The following is a 14,693-nucleotide window of genomic DNA, read 5'->3' as shown; positions in this document are numbered from 1 at the left end:
CTATTTTTAATTTATCTTTGCATTTTCTAATACAATATTCAAAGCATAAAGAGGGTTGTCTAAATTGACTTTTCAGAGTTCTACAGGCTGCAAGAGCCAGCCAGCACTATGTCCAGTAGCTCAGTGGTACTTAGCCCCAGATTTAAGAAAAGTGGCACTACATTACATGTAGCGCAACTTTTCTTGCAAGCATTGCGCCACTTTGTAAATATTGTGAAGCATTTTTGCCATAGTATCGCCACATTAGCATAAACAAATTACGCTATTATGGCAACGGTTAGCTCCAGGCCCCTCATAAATTTCAGCCTTAGTGCCTACTTAATGGGAAGAAAGTATTGTGCCTAAAGGACAATTTTCTTAATCTGTGGAGCATTTTCTGCTCCTATCGGAAACATCCATACCACTGGACCGAAGGGGATGCATGACATCAAGCTAAGTACTGCTAAAGTAAAACTTCTGTCTGTAATACGACCCGCTAGAAAGCATAACATCCCACTGAGCTGAAAATAGTTATGATAGCCACAGAAAGGGCCATCATGAATAGGGTTACAATCCAGCCTCTGGCACTGTTAAGGAAAAAACAGCAATTGCACAGACATTGCCAGACTCAATTCTATAATCGGTGTTTAAACTCTTCTAAACAACATAAAGAGTGTGTACTTTAAAGGGAGCTTGAGCTGCAAAACATTCCCTAAAATGGGAGCATAGAAAATGGTCACTATATGATCCTTTTACTTTTGGGCACAGCAAGACAAGTCCTAGCTTAGGCCTTGATTTAGAGTACTCTATTGCAAACGTGACAGAGTATTCTGGTTGACAACCTTACCATCTGCCTGCCTCATTTAGAGTGGGTCAGACCGTAAGTATACCTTTGACTGAGCCCCAATTGGCTCTGTTGACAGAATACTTCCCCTGAAAGCCTGACAGAGTACATTGACTCTCTACATTGACAGGAGCTGTCATCATGGCGGTTCCTTTTCACTGCAGGAAATATTTCACAGATGGTACCGTCAACCATGATGGCCAGTCGCAAACATTTCTAATTTTTTTTTAGTGTTTTAAAGACAAACTCTTAAAGTTGCATTTTGTTATTTAGCAATAAAAAAACTAATGACACCAAAGCCCAGGGAGTTTGCCCACCAGGTGTGAGGGTCATTTTAGTTTTTTTCTGCTTCTTACCGGCAGGCTTTTCCTGTTGGCAATGGGCAGAGAAAAAAAGCCTTTAAATCGTCCTCCCAAAATTGGGTGGCTGTTGTAAAGTCCTTCTGCTTAAGGCCGGTAGTCTGTCACACCAATGGAGGAAGTATTCTGTCAACTGAACCAATGAGGGTTCCGTCAACAGAATACTTACAGTCTACCTTACTCTAAATGAGGTGGGCGGACTGTCAGCTTGGCAGACAGTTTACTCAGCTGCATTTGAGAGTGAGTACCCTGCAGGCCAAATTCTAAATCAGGCCCCTTGTGCCTGCCACTTCTATAAAGACTGAGCGCCTGATTTAGATATTGGCAGACATGTTATTGGGTCACAATGGTGACAGATATCCCATCCGTCAAAATCTAAAACCTGTTACATTTTATGGGATTTAGATTTTGGTGGATGGGATAATTCGTAACTCGTCTGCCAATATCTAAATCAGGCCCTAGGTTATAATCAATTAGCAGTGTCAAACGTATTCCTAGACACTCCTCAAGCTAACAGCTGCATCTAAAGGCACACTTACCAGTTCTAGAGTAAATGTTTACATTCTAAGACAGATCTTCCTGCATATTTTACACTTTTAAAGAATTTACACCTCAGCAGAACAGAAGATTTCTAGTCTGAGTAGATGGTTTCCGAGTGAAATATAAAAAGTCGATACATATGCACTGTTTAAGATAAGTTTCCCAGCTATTACAAGAGGATTTGTGGAGTTTCTATGCTTTTTTAAACAATGTTATGTCAGGAGATGTAATTCAGGTTACACAACTGGCAATGCTTTCTTCGTTAAATGTTCTGTGCTGCTGTTTGTGCAACGAGCAAGCAAATATGTTTATTTAATCTTCATGACTCTAGATGTGGATCTGTCTATTTGCTCCACAGATATAATATATGTGGATTTTAAAGTACGCTATATTAAAGACCTGCGGCTCTGGACGTGCCTCTACCTTCGCAACTGTTTAGAAAATTGTTATGCACAAACACAAAATCAAACAGACACACATAGGCTCAGAGGATGTAAGCATTTATTTTTCTAAAATAATACAACCATGCACAAAACAATTTCATAGGTACAAATAGTTACAAATGCTGTTTTTCATTATCTGTGCCCAATACCTTTAACAGAACTCAGTCCTATTATAGGTTGTGAATACGAGGAAGCCCTGGAACTATGCAATTGTACTGTTCTTTCTACTTTCATGTTAGCATCATTGGTCCAAAAGCGCTATTTGAGTATCTGATCATAGCCATTTGGATCTCACAGGGCCCCTTTTATAAATACATGGTAGCATTTCATTGATCCTAATTGAGAAGCTACTGTCTTGCCCAAAAAAGACAGTGCTGTTCCTGTGGCACAGCAACCCCAACATTTCAGGGCCATCTTAAGCCCCATACTGCCCTAGGCTAGTGAATATCTGTGAGGTCTGAGAGACTCTGTGGTCCCTTTCTTTTCAAAGTATGCAGAGGGCCCCCATCATGTTAAGTCAGTAGTTGACTACCTCTGACCCTCTTACTAGAGTTCCATGAATGGCTGTTATATAGTTTCCCCCTCTGTGAAGATGCACACATATAAACAATCTATGAAACGCTTAACTTCTCCTGCATTTCTAATGCAATTCAACAGCTACCTGTTGCCTGTTCCTACCGCTGACCACAGTGGCCTAAGGAGTGAGGACTGAAAACTAAGCAGCCCGAAGAACCAATCTGTACAGAGACTGCGGGTATCCCTAACCAACTCACTTACTCCCTCCTAACCCCTTCAGTTATGCATTGACAGACTGTGTCACTGAACATGACAGCTTAGGTAACAAAGGCTGTACCCATCCCAGAACTGTATGAACATTCTCAGCACAGCCTCTGAGTCCCATGTAGGTGTCCACAACCGCTGATCAGAATTCTATCGACACAAACTTACCACAATGTTTAATCTTCTAAGGCAGAACTTGGGTCTTTGCATAAAAAAAAATCTGGAATAAAGTAAGTGTGCAGTAAATGCCAGATCTGCAGGATGTTTATATATATTCCCAACAGGTAACTGCTATAGGGCTTAATTTCTAATGATCAATTAATGATGTTTATATTGTTAAACATCAGTTTTTCTTGTCCAGCAACTTTTCGAAGCTCACTCGAAAGTCCCCTCTCCTTACAAACTACTGTTCCTGAAAAAGGTACGTGAAATGTGGTGGTATCAAATAGGAAGTGTCCAGTCTGAGGTACATGTATTTATCCCATGAGGGTGTTGATGATGGGTTGATTCGGTGTACTGGACAGGACAGAGATTTCAGTTTGATTGAAATTTGCAATCTGAGACATCACTGTGGTAGGAAAACAATCTTTTCCCATTCAATCTTGGCTGCCAGGTGACAGCATTGGCTAATTCTTCTACGAAAGCCTCAAAACTAGTATACCTTAGCTAAGGACTGAATGCATGTTGGACATTGGCACCACAACGTCCATGGAGTAAAGGTGACTTCTGTTGTGTCAAGTGATGTAACAACATGTTTGAATGAACCTATGGATCTTGGAGAGGGCCAAGCCCGGTTAAGGTCCTTGATCCGAGTTCCATTGGATGTCGAATAAACAGATTATTAAAGGTGATGTTTAGAATGAAATTCAAATTAGGCTAGAAAAATATTATATAATTAAGTAATAAATATGTACTTTAAGCTTGGCAATATTTTGACTTGTAGTGTGCTCAATTAAAGAAAACAACTGCACCCTACACAATTACCACAGAAGGGGCATATCAGCTGTGAGGGTATGGGTTTTGAAAGAAGCTTGGAGCATTGGTTTTGCTTGGTGCGAAAGGGGTGTGGGAAGCGGAGACAGTTCAACTAGAAGTAGTGAGATTCAGACCAGACTCCGATATGACTATCTTTTGAAATGGATTGATGGTGTGATTAACCAGTATATATTCCATGTGTCAGAATGGATGACTGCACAAAACAGAATAATGTGTTCTCACATTGTCATATTAGCTGGGGCAATAGGATTATACAGCACTGTAGGACCAAATTATGCGACAAGGTTGACTAAATTATACAGCAAGAAAAGGCACATTATGCTCCCTAATCCGGCACATTATGTGTTAGCGTTAAATCATTTTTTGCATTTTTACATATATAAACACTGTTTTGGCAAAGGTTTTAAACATTAGCGCCACTCTGACACCCAAATATAGAAATATGCGACAGAAACGTGATTAGTCAACCTTTGGGAAGGGCCTTTCCCTGCACGGTTACACGTGTAGCCACGTCATTAGTAACTTCATCAATTTAAGGCAGAAATGCATTTTCTAGCGAACATCTGCAGATTATGCAGCAGATGATGGATTTTGGAGAAAATGCGGCAAATCCAAAATTGTGCGGAAAATGCCACTGACACAAGATCGCCTAATTCCAGTGGCTCTGCATACTGGTCTGCAGGTGTTTTTTTTTTTAGCTGTGGACGCAGTTTACTTATACTTATAATGCACCTTTATGTCTGATAATACAGTAGAGGGAATTTTTTCCTTCCCTATCACATTTGCACAAGAATGCAAACTTAAATGTAACTCAATCCTGCTATTCGCCCCTATTTTGAATGTAACATTTAATTTCTGTACAAGAATTGGTACATCAGGAAGGGTCTGAAAACGATTACTGTCCACAAACAGCAATGAACTTTTCATACGGTTTGCTCCATGCGCCATTGTCAATATTTATATCATTCTTCCTTTTTATTCTCCGGTTTCATGTTCCGTTACGTTTCTTGGAATTCATAGTGCTTCCTCTCACAGTAGGGTTTTCAGTCGTGTCTCGGGTCTTTTACCTTGTAGGATCAACATGTGAGCCAGGGATTAAAACAGTTTAAACAAAACCCCTTTGTTTCAAAAGAAACGCTGAAATAGGCAGAACTTCAACCTCACGCGTCCTATCTATTTTAACTCCTTACCCGTTTCCTACCAGGAAACATACAAGCCTGAATGAACAAATTTAAGTAGGTACTTTACTTTGATTCAGTTTGTTCCTTTGTTTTCTGTTACATCAAGAAATCAGTGTAAGTACCAGGGCTACAAAAACCTCTGCACTCTCCACATTCACAACAGGAGTGTATTCATGGTCATTGCTCTGCTCCTGATTTTGATAAATGCTGATTTCTTGTGCACTTGCGTTTCAATCTCAGGTAACATATAAACCATCCCTCGAATGGTAAATTGATCATTCCCTAAATGGTGCAACCGGCAGCGCACAACATAATTAAGTGCAGTTTACATACTATTTTTTGGATGAACTACATAAATATGTTATTGAGCATTAAACGTGTTTTCTAGAATGCTGTACTTTTACAAAAAAAGAATAGAAAAGAACTGAGAGTAGTTTTAAAATATCTGTGTTTCTTAGCTTAGAGCAGCAAGTATTAGAATCGGAATACATTTATTGAGGTAGTTAATTAAAGCTGTTTAGATATGTTACAACAAAAATTGAAAAACAATTAAAGTGATCATTCCAGATCTCAGTGGCAGAAACTAAACATGGCTACTGTATAATCCGTGTAGCTATATTTAATACATTTGCAGCGACCAGTAACTTCAATTAAAACCAATTTGAATAAGTGTCCTTCACGATTGTTTGGGACCCCACAAAAAACACCCTTTTAACATCTGTTTTGAAGCACCTTGTCCCTGCGACCTACTATGAGAAAGACATCCTTTTAGCATGTTCGCCCCTATTTTTTTTTCTGACTGATATTGGAGGTACTTGACCCTGACTGTGCCCCGGGCTCTGCTAACCAGGTCGAAGGCCAGTGCTCTGATCTAAAGGTATATGATAATGTGGTACAATTACAATTGGCAGTGACAGGCTTCTGGAAGTCCCTAGTATATAATGCATATAATAGACCAAGGGGGATTCAAACTACCTATAAGTTGCTAGTATATGATAGGACAGGAAGGGTTCGAGGCACAGATGATTTCTTGCACTGGAGTGTGCACTATTGTGCCGCCTGCTGTGATTTTTAAAGGGTGCCCTGTATTATAGGCTGTCTTTAAAAAGTAAAACATGTGCCAATTCGACTTTGGAATTAAAGATACTTCCAAAGTGGTAATCTATCTTATTCTTATATATGTCACCCCTAGGGTCTCCCCTAGATGCCCTAGGGGTGGGGTGTTATGTACCTATAAGCATGGACAGTATACAAGGTGTTTTATATGCCCTGGTGAGGGAAAAACTGCCCATTTCATTTTTCCCCAATGCAGATACTTAGCTCCATATGCTAACATTGGAATATTTCATATAAGCATAAATATTGCTAGGAAGGAGCTAAGGATGTTTCATTCAAGTACTCAAAAGATTGTTAATAAATCCAACAACTTGCCACTTGTGAAGTTATCATAACTAATACAGAAGAGGAGTTATAGGACTTTCTTTTCTGTAAGCCAAAATCCAGCCTGCTTTTGGCTTCTCCTAATTGGTCAGCCCTAAAAGGATTGGCCAGGCTGCTTTGATGAGGTGATATGTGGCCTGCATAGAGCAGGGGTTCTCTGGGGAAGGGAGCTCTGCAGCTGCAGGGCACACGCCAGAAAGGGGACTGGATTAATCATACTTGGCTTCAAAGAGAACAGAACAGAAAGGAATGCCAGTCAGGCCTATCTCCTCTTCCTACACCCCTCAGACAGGTGGCAGGCCCATGAAAGGAATTTGCAGAAGATCTAGAGGAGAGTGTTAATAGAAATGAGCCACACCAGTAGGTTGGTTTAACCAGGTCTTTCTCTGCCGGAGAGACATCATCCATCTTGGAATTTAAAGTGCAGTGCTTTGTGGGAAAATAAAATGCCACACTTTGGAGGAAGCCATCATCCTTTTGGATGGCGCCCTGCATCTCATTGGACAAGGATGCCCCCTACTTGTCCCCTAAGATGATTGAATAAATAGGTCTGAGCAGCATTGCAACTCGAATCTGCTACCTGAAACCCCAAAGAGGAGAAGGATTGTCCTGTTAAAAACCTGGCCTGCAACCCAAGGGTCTGCACTCTGTAGGACTGCTCCTGTTGCACACTGGAACAGCCCTAAGGACTTTCCCTTGCTTCCAGGAGGACTAAGGGGTGGACTCCCTGAAAGCAACAAGCTAACAGAGCTTGCCTGCACCAACTGTCACAAAAGTCCCCAGCCTGGAGTGCATCCAGTGGGCTTTTAGCATTTGGCCAGGTGCATTCTGAACTGAAATCCCAAACTTCCAAGGACCATCTTGGAGCTTCTAGACCCTTGGGTTTGTGTTTTTGACACTTTGAACCCTCAAAGGAAACTTAAAGAAGAAATTCCAGAAGTTTGGAGAACTTTGGTGAAAAAGCTCCGTAAGGTGACTGATGTGCCAACGAGAGTCAAGCCGCGGCTGACAAACTGTGAGCGGGCCTGAATTTCAAGTTCATACCGCTGAATCTCTGGAGCTTTTTCCATCAATGCGATTTCCAGGTTTTGACCAGGGCTTTGCAGAAACCCAAGCAGACGGCATTGCATCAGATCCCGGCCTGAAGAGGAACATCACCCTACAACAAGAGAAAACGCTCCAGAAAAACAACTGGGTCTGAAGGTAAAATTTTGACTGAAGCCTTCCGCTCAGTGTATACCAGCATGGCTCCATCGTGGTGGGCTTCAACTTGTGACTTGGTCCCGGTTTTGGCTTGACCAGATGTTCCCGGTTGGCACTATTTTAAGCATTAGAAAGCACATTCTTTTATTTAATCTTTAAAAATTCATATCTCTTGTTCCCTATATTGGACTTTTGTCATTCTGGTGTCATTTTAAAGAAAAAAGTATGTCCTTTTTTTTACAAAATTGTGTGGATTATGTATTGTGTCTTACTTATTTACTGTATTAGTGTAATTAAATCCTTTACATAATTGTCTACTAAGTTAAGCCTGCCTGCTCCTTGCCAAGCTACTAGAGGTTTAGCCAGGGGCAGATATTTGAGACCTTGAATGGACCTAACATTGGGTTGGTGGTCTTATTGCTAGTGGTAGGTGTGTACTTCCCCCTCCTAATATCCCTCCTTCCAAAACCTACCCTTAAAATATCAGCAGAGGTATCTGTGATACAGTTAGCTTGAATGCGATCAACATGCTCTGTTGTCTGGGTGCTATAAGGGCATAATCAAGAACATTTTCTATGTTCACAGAATGGGGGATTAGCGGCTGACCACTAAAAAAACAAATAGACCCTTTAGAAGCTTTCTTTATGAAGGATATGCATTAACAAATGGAATCTATTCAATTAGAAATAAAGACAAAATTATGCCTTCTGTTTACAAAGCTCAGGAGACTTATGGCAGAACAGGTGTAGCACAGGCAGAAGCAGTTTAGGTTACTCACATACAAGATGTGCTTCAGGGGAAGCAGCAGTGAAAGTTTTACTCACACACCCTCAACAGGTACTAGATAAATAGCAAAATGCAAGCTTCACAAACAGAGGATTGCAAGATTCCCTCTTATAGATAACAGGTACAGTAGAGGCAGCACCAGTTCATGTTTCCTTCACACAAAACAGGGATATCAGAGTGAGCTGCATTGAAAGATTCTATGATGGAAAACAGGCGCAGCACAGACAACAGCTGTGCAAGCTTCCTTCACACAGGACAGGCAAATCACATGCAGCAGCAGTGAAAGGATCCTTCACACAAGCATTGCAAATATCACTCACATAAACATGTGCAACACAGTAGGCAGCAATTCTGCCTAAATACAGGCCCAGCATGAGCAGGAGCTATGCAAGCTTCTATTGCTCAAAAAATGAAAACTATGAAATGTTTGCAGAAGTCTTCCCCATTAAACTCATGCATCAAGGGAAGAGAGAAGTGCTGTACCAAAGGAAGCAAGGGGAATGATCTCCATAGGCTATTATGGGATCTTAATATGGGATGCCACGTTTGTGACAGAATAGCCCCCTCTGCCAAACTCTAAATAAGGCTCTTAGGGCCGTATTTATACTTTTTGGCGCACAACTGCGCCAACGCAGTTGTGCGTCAAAAAATGTAACGCCGGCTAACGCCATTCCAAAGCGCCATGTGGGCGCCTTATTTATGGAATGACGTTAGCCGGCGGAGCTGCCTGGTGTGCGTCAAAAAAAATGACTTACACCAGGCAGCGCCGGCGTAGGGGAAAATGGAGCTTGGGCGTCAAAAAATGGGGCAAGTCAGGCTTAGGCAAAATTTTCGCCTCAACCCGATTTGCGCCATTTTTTTTGACTCCCAACCCCCATTTAAATGACTCCTGTCTTAGCAAAGACAGGAGTCATGCCCCCTTGCCCAATGACCATGCCCAGGGGACTTATGTCCCCTGGGCATGGTCATTGGGCATAGTGGCATGTAGGGGGGCACAAATCAGGCCCCCCTATGCCACCCAAAAAAAAAAAAAATACTTACCTGAACTTACTTTAAGTTCCCTGGGATGGGTCCCTCCAACCTTGGGTGTCTCCTGGGGTTGGCAAGGGTGGCAGGGGGTGTCCCTGGGGGCATGGGAGGGCACCTCTGGGCTCCTTCCCAGCCCACAGGTCCCTTAACGCCTGCCCTGACCAGGCGTTAAAAAATGACGCTAAAGCGGCTGGACGTCATTTTTTTTGACCCGCCCACTCCCGGGCGTCATTTTTGCCCGGGAGTGTAAATACGGCGCACATGCCTCGGAGTCATTTTTTAGAAGGGAACGCCTACCTTGCATATCATTAACGCAAGGAAGGTGTCCACGCTAAAAAATGACGCAAACTCCAAGATCTTTGGCGCTAGACGGGTCTAACGCCAAAGTATAAATATGGAGTTCGTTTTGGGTCGGATTTGCGTAAAAAAAAATGACGCAAATCCGGCGCAAACATAGTATAAATATGCCCCTTAGTGTATGGGCAGCAGTTGTGCAAGCATCTCTCACCAGCACAGGTTGAATACCACAGTGGCAGAGCAAACCTGCCTCCAGATACAAGAAATGTATGAGGAGGTTGAAGGGCTAGCTGTGGCCATATACCAACTGGAGACATGTCACCTGTGACATTATAAAGCAGTCCTGGCTTTTTATCAAAAGCACTGTGCAAATAGGAATTTCTAATCACATTTTATCACAAAACTATAAGCACCAGAATATGCATAAAGATGTATGCTACGAAACTAGTAGTAATTAAAGGTGTCCCATATGACATGGGGCAATGTGTCCATGCATGCATGGATGTGTACACAGCTCTGTCAAACGTGTCATGAACTAATCTTAAAATAGAATCTTAAAATGGGCTTAATTACACCAAGCATTTAATCTCAGAGTGGCATCGAGTGCAGTTGCATTATGAACTTTAAGATGCATGTTTTGAATCTGGTAGTGCGTTATGAGGAACGTAACATAAAACCTTCTAGGTTATCTGAAGGATGAAATATAATGCTTAAGGATTCGTGCAATTCGCATAGTGGTGCAAGCCTTAGCTACCTATGAACAAGGTGTTATAGCTGTCAATATGTTGTCTTTCTTACGATCAGGCAACATAGATGAGAGATGAAAAAGTATACTTTGGAAAATTCATAGTAATTTCTGAACGGAAGCCAGGCTGAGGCCTCGGGGGTCAGGTAAAATAATCTGTGGCCTGATCATTGCACAGTGCTCCAGTTTCTGAATCAGGCAGGGCACACACACCTTCTGTTGACTCTGGCTTCTCCAGTTTCTTCTCCAGTGCTTGGGTCACAATCAAGCACATGTGAACAGGAGCAGCCAGCGGTGCATTGAAGGGGCTGGGAGGCGCGTGGCAGGAGGGAGAAAAATTAACAAAAAAAAAGGCACTTACCTAATTTCCCCCCGCCGCCGCCACCACTGCGCCGCTCCTCTGCCTCCACTGCAGCTGCGGTCATAGGCTCCCACCCTGCCCTGTGACCAATCCAAACGCTGCTGTCATGCTGCTGGCAGCATGACAGCAGCCAACAACATTTGGATTGGCAAGAGTGCCAAACCAGGGCGCTCCGAGGCAGAGTGGGAGTCTCTGCCTGCTGTCTCCAACCTGGCAACACAGTGCCGGGTTGGAGAGAGCACAGTGTGCATGTGTGCTTGTCCGGCCCGAGATGGCCGGCCAAACATACATGCTTATGAGGGGAGTGCTGTGCACTCCCCTTCTGTGATCGTCCTAGCCTGGGGCCCAACTCCTTTTACAATAAAACAATAATAAACATAATTTGTTATTGTTTTATTGTAAAAGTTTTGCAGCTGCTTCTGCTGGCGGAGGGGCGACACTCCTCCACCATAGTGGAGGATCCACGCCTGCATGTGAATTAGAGCAGTGAAGAAAGTGAAACTAGTTGTTGGTGTGCATCATGCACCCTCATTGCAGGTGGGCTACCGTGCACACCAACATATTCAAAATGAGAAGTGGAAGATGTGCAAAATAAAATTGGGGGAATGTATTTCCCCCGTGGCCTATATTGCAGCAGAGGCAAATCTCCCTAGCTATTTCGGGTGTGTTTTTAAGTTCCACACTTGGGGCCTCAGTTGGTCTCCCTGCAACGCCTACATTTTTCGTTTGCAGCCGTCTAGCAGGTGCCATGGGTTTTACAGTTTGGCACCATCCATGCTGCAGGAGCCTCCCTCGTCCGCTGAAACATATCATAAAACATTTTTGACTGGCAACATTTCATTTCCTCGGTGGTAAGTGATAGGTTCAAAAACCCTTTACCACCGTATTGCCACCGTAATATACTTTACCACCACTGGAGGTGGTAATATGTGGGAAAAATATTTGTATGGATTTATTTTGTGGCATTTTGCTGTGGTTTTGGTGTGTTGTGTTTTTGAGCTGCTGTGTTTTTATAGTGCATTACTGCAATGAGATGTTATTGTGCTATTCTGCGGCTGTTGTGTTCTGTTTTGACTGTTTTGTTGTGCAGTGTTCTGTTATATTTTAATCATGTAGTTATGTTGCTTTGTGTGATTGTGTAATGTTCAGTTGTTTGCTTTGGTTCTCCCAACTAATGCTGCTACATTTCCAGCCAAAAGCAGTACATGCCTTTAAAGTTTCTGTTACAAGCAACCATTTATCACTGTCTAGCATGTTAAAATAGCACGCTGTTGCTCTTCAACTATTTAAACACCAGTCAGCCTCTAACTGTGCAGAGATCAATTAAATTAGTACTTCTAGTTTCACTTTATGTGATACAGAATAACTAGCACTTACATATATTCTCTCTGTGAAGCCCGAATCATGTACCCCTTTTTAATATAATGATTTATTCAAATGCTTTATAGTATTATTGTTTTACACATATAGGTCAAGGAGTATATTGATGTTTTAAAAACAAACATGGATGTTGTTTCATATTTGTTTGAAGCACTAAGTAGCTTTAAATATGCTTGCTAAATTTTATGGTTTTAAGATTCCTAAATCAGACTCCATTTTGAAATGTACTTAGTGTAAGCCCAACGTTAATTATTCCTTTTTGTCGGCTATAAATGAGGTATTTACAAGTTTTAGACAGACTGGTTCTGGCTGGATTTTTCCACCACGTCTCAGCCCTACTTCTTATTCACAATCAGCAACATTATGCAGTGGTCAGTTTATGTTATAAACAAAGAAATTTGACAATTCCGAACAGAGACGTTTTCACCCAAGCTCTCACAAATGAAGTGAGATTCCAGATTACCGGGTGCTGCTGTCGTTCATGGACCAAGGTTGGGCCTACAGAGCTAAAAGTGAGTTCGTCTGAACTCTGCTTACAGAAGGCTCCCTTCTCCTTGCCCTGCTGGCTGAAGTTCTGATAACACAGAGGCACTCTGCACAGGCATGCTGAGCAACTGCAATCTGTTCTATATGCCTCATCATCACAGTGCACTAAGTTACAGAACGCTATAATACATCTTTTTAGACATAAATTATGTCCTTTTTAGTACAGATGCTTGAGTATGACATTCTAAGTGCGAAAGGTGGGTTTCCTAAATACCACTGTGTCCCTGAGAGAGCGACCATTTTGTTTACCAGTAAGCATATCTCCTCTTGTGAAACAGGGCAGAGTGCAGGTTCACAGTAAACCCGATGCATCTTCTTCATGCATAGTACATTGAACTCAGTCCTTGCACTATAGGGTTAAGGCATCTGAACCTGTATACTCAGGGTATATCCATAAGATATGTAACACAGTAGGGCCAGAAGCCATGGTATTTAAAGTTGTACATTTGAACATTTCTGTGAAATCTCGCTTTCAAACTTGGCAACGAGAAGTGAGCTTTTAGGAGAATAATGAGCTCATGATTGTATGTATGAATGATATCTTCTTCCCAAGGACATCCTGCACTTCCCAGGTTCATCCATGGCCTTCTTCCTTATCTTTGTGGGCTTACTGAATAGTTAGAGGGTTAGGGTCAAAAGTGGGGGAACAGTGCATAGGGGAAGTCAAACAGAGTCTGCATAGGCCTGAAGGGAGTGGAGCAAAACAGTGAGCCGAAGTACAAAAAGCACTCATTTGGCAGGACACTGGCGGGTACTTTCGCAGGTCACTGCCCTTTCCACATTCCCCCTCCCCCAGGGGTCTACTAGCTTCCTAGAAAATGTTCTCTGATATCCAGCTTTCCATTGAAAACTAAACACTCCAATTATAAGGAGTTTATCTTGAGAATGGACAAAGTTTTACCACCAGGAGCTGACGACCCCTGTGCCTTCCCAAGAGTTCTCCTGCTTTGTTTTCCTTATAGTTTGAAACACATAAAGCCATAAACAGACAGGATGACAAAATATGACAAAATATGGAAATAATGCTTATGCAAGGAAATTTCAATGTGGTTAATTTAACTTACTTTACCACAAGAAAGCTCCCAATCTCTAGTCCTGGTGGGGGGAGGGATTGAGGGGGAATGGTTGCACCATCACGTAAAGACTTTAAAAAAGTGGTCTGGATGCAATCAATAACCATGTGTTCCTACCCCCTTTACTGAAGTAGTTCATATATTTCTGAATCTTCTGGGCTTTCTTGATCGTCTGCTTCCCAGCCTCTGTCTGCAACAGTCAAACTCAATCCGATCTCTTTTAGGCAGGAGTGCTAGCAGGAGAAAGTGGTTGCTTGCCGAGCTGGCTGTTTCTTCCTACCTTCTTGGCAGTGAGGCACAGTGATCCAGTGATTAGACAAAAATCAAATCAAAAGCTTCCTTAGAGAGACAGAAGAGGGATCAGACTGCCTTAAGATTTGTGATTTATTCAGCAGAGATACACCGGGATGGGGCACATCTAAACATGCCCCAGGTTGTAGGGAAAGTAGAGTGTGAGCTTCTCCAGGTGAGATGGAGTGTGGTACAGTGTCTGTAGTCAAATTTATATCAATATAGAAGGGTGCTGGCTTCTCATTCCTCTCCTTTATGTCATGAAGCTTTGGGACTTAAGGTTAAATCCTAAGCAAACAAAATATGTTTCTTACACAGGAGCTGTCTGACATGGTCATGTTACTTGCAGTGTAGAGGAATACTGCTAAAGGTCGGAGTCCTCGTCTGGATCAAGCCTGTCTGCACCAAGACAATCTCTAG

The sequence above is a fragment of the Pleurodeles waltl genome, chromosome 5 (assembly GCF_031143425.1).
Source record: "Pleurodeles waltl isolate 20211129_DDA chromosome 5, aPleWal1.hap1.20221129, whole genome shotgun sequence".
Taxonomy (NCBI): Eukaryota; Metazoa; Chordata; class Amphibia; order Caudata; family Salamandridae; genus Pleurodeles; species Pleurodeles waltl.
This window is presented reverse-complemented; position numbering follows the sequence as displayed.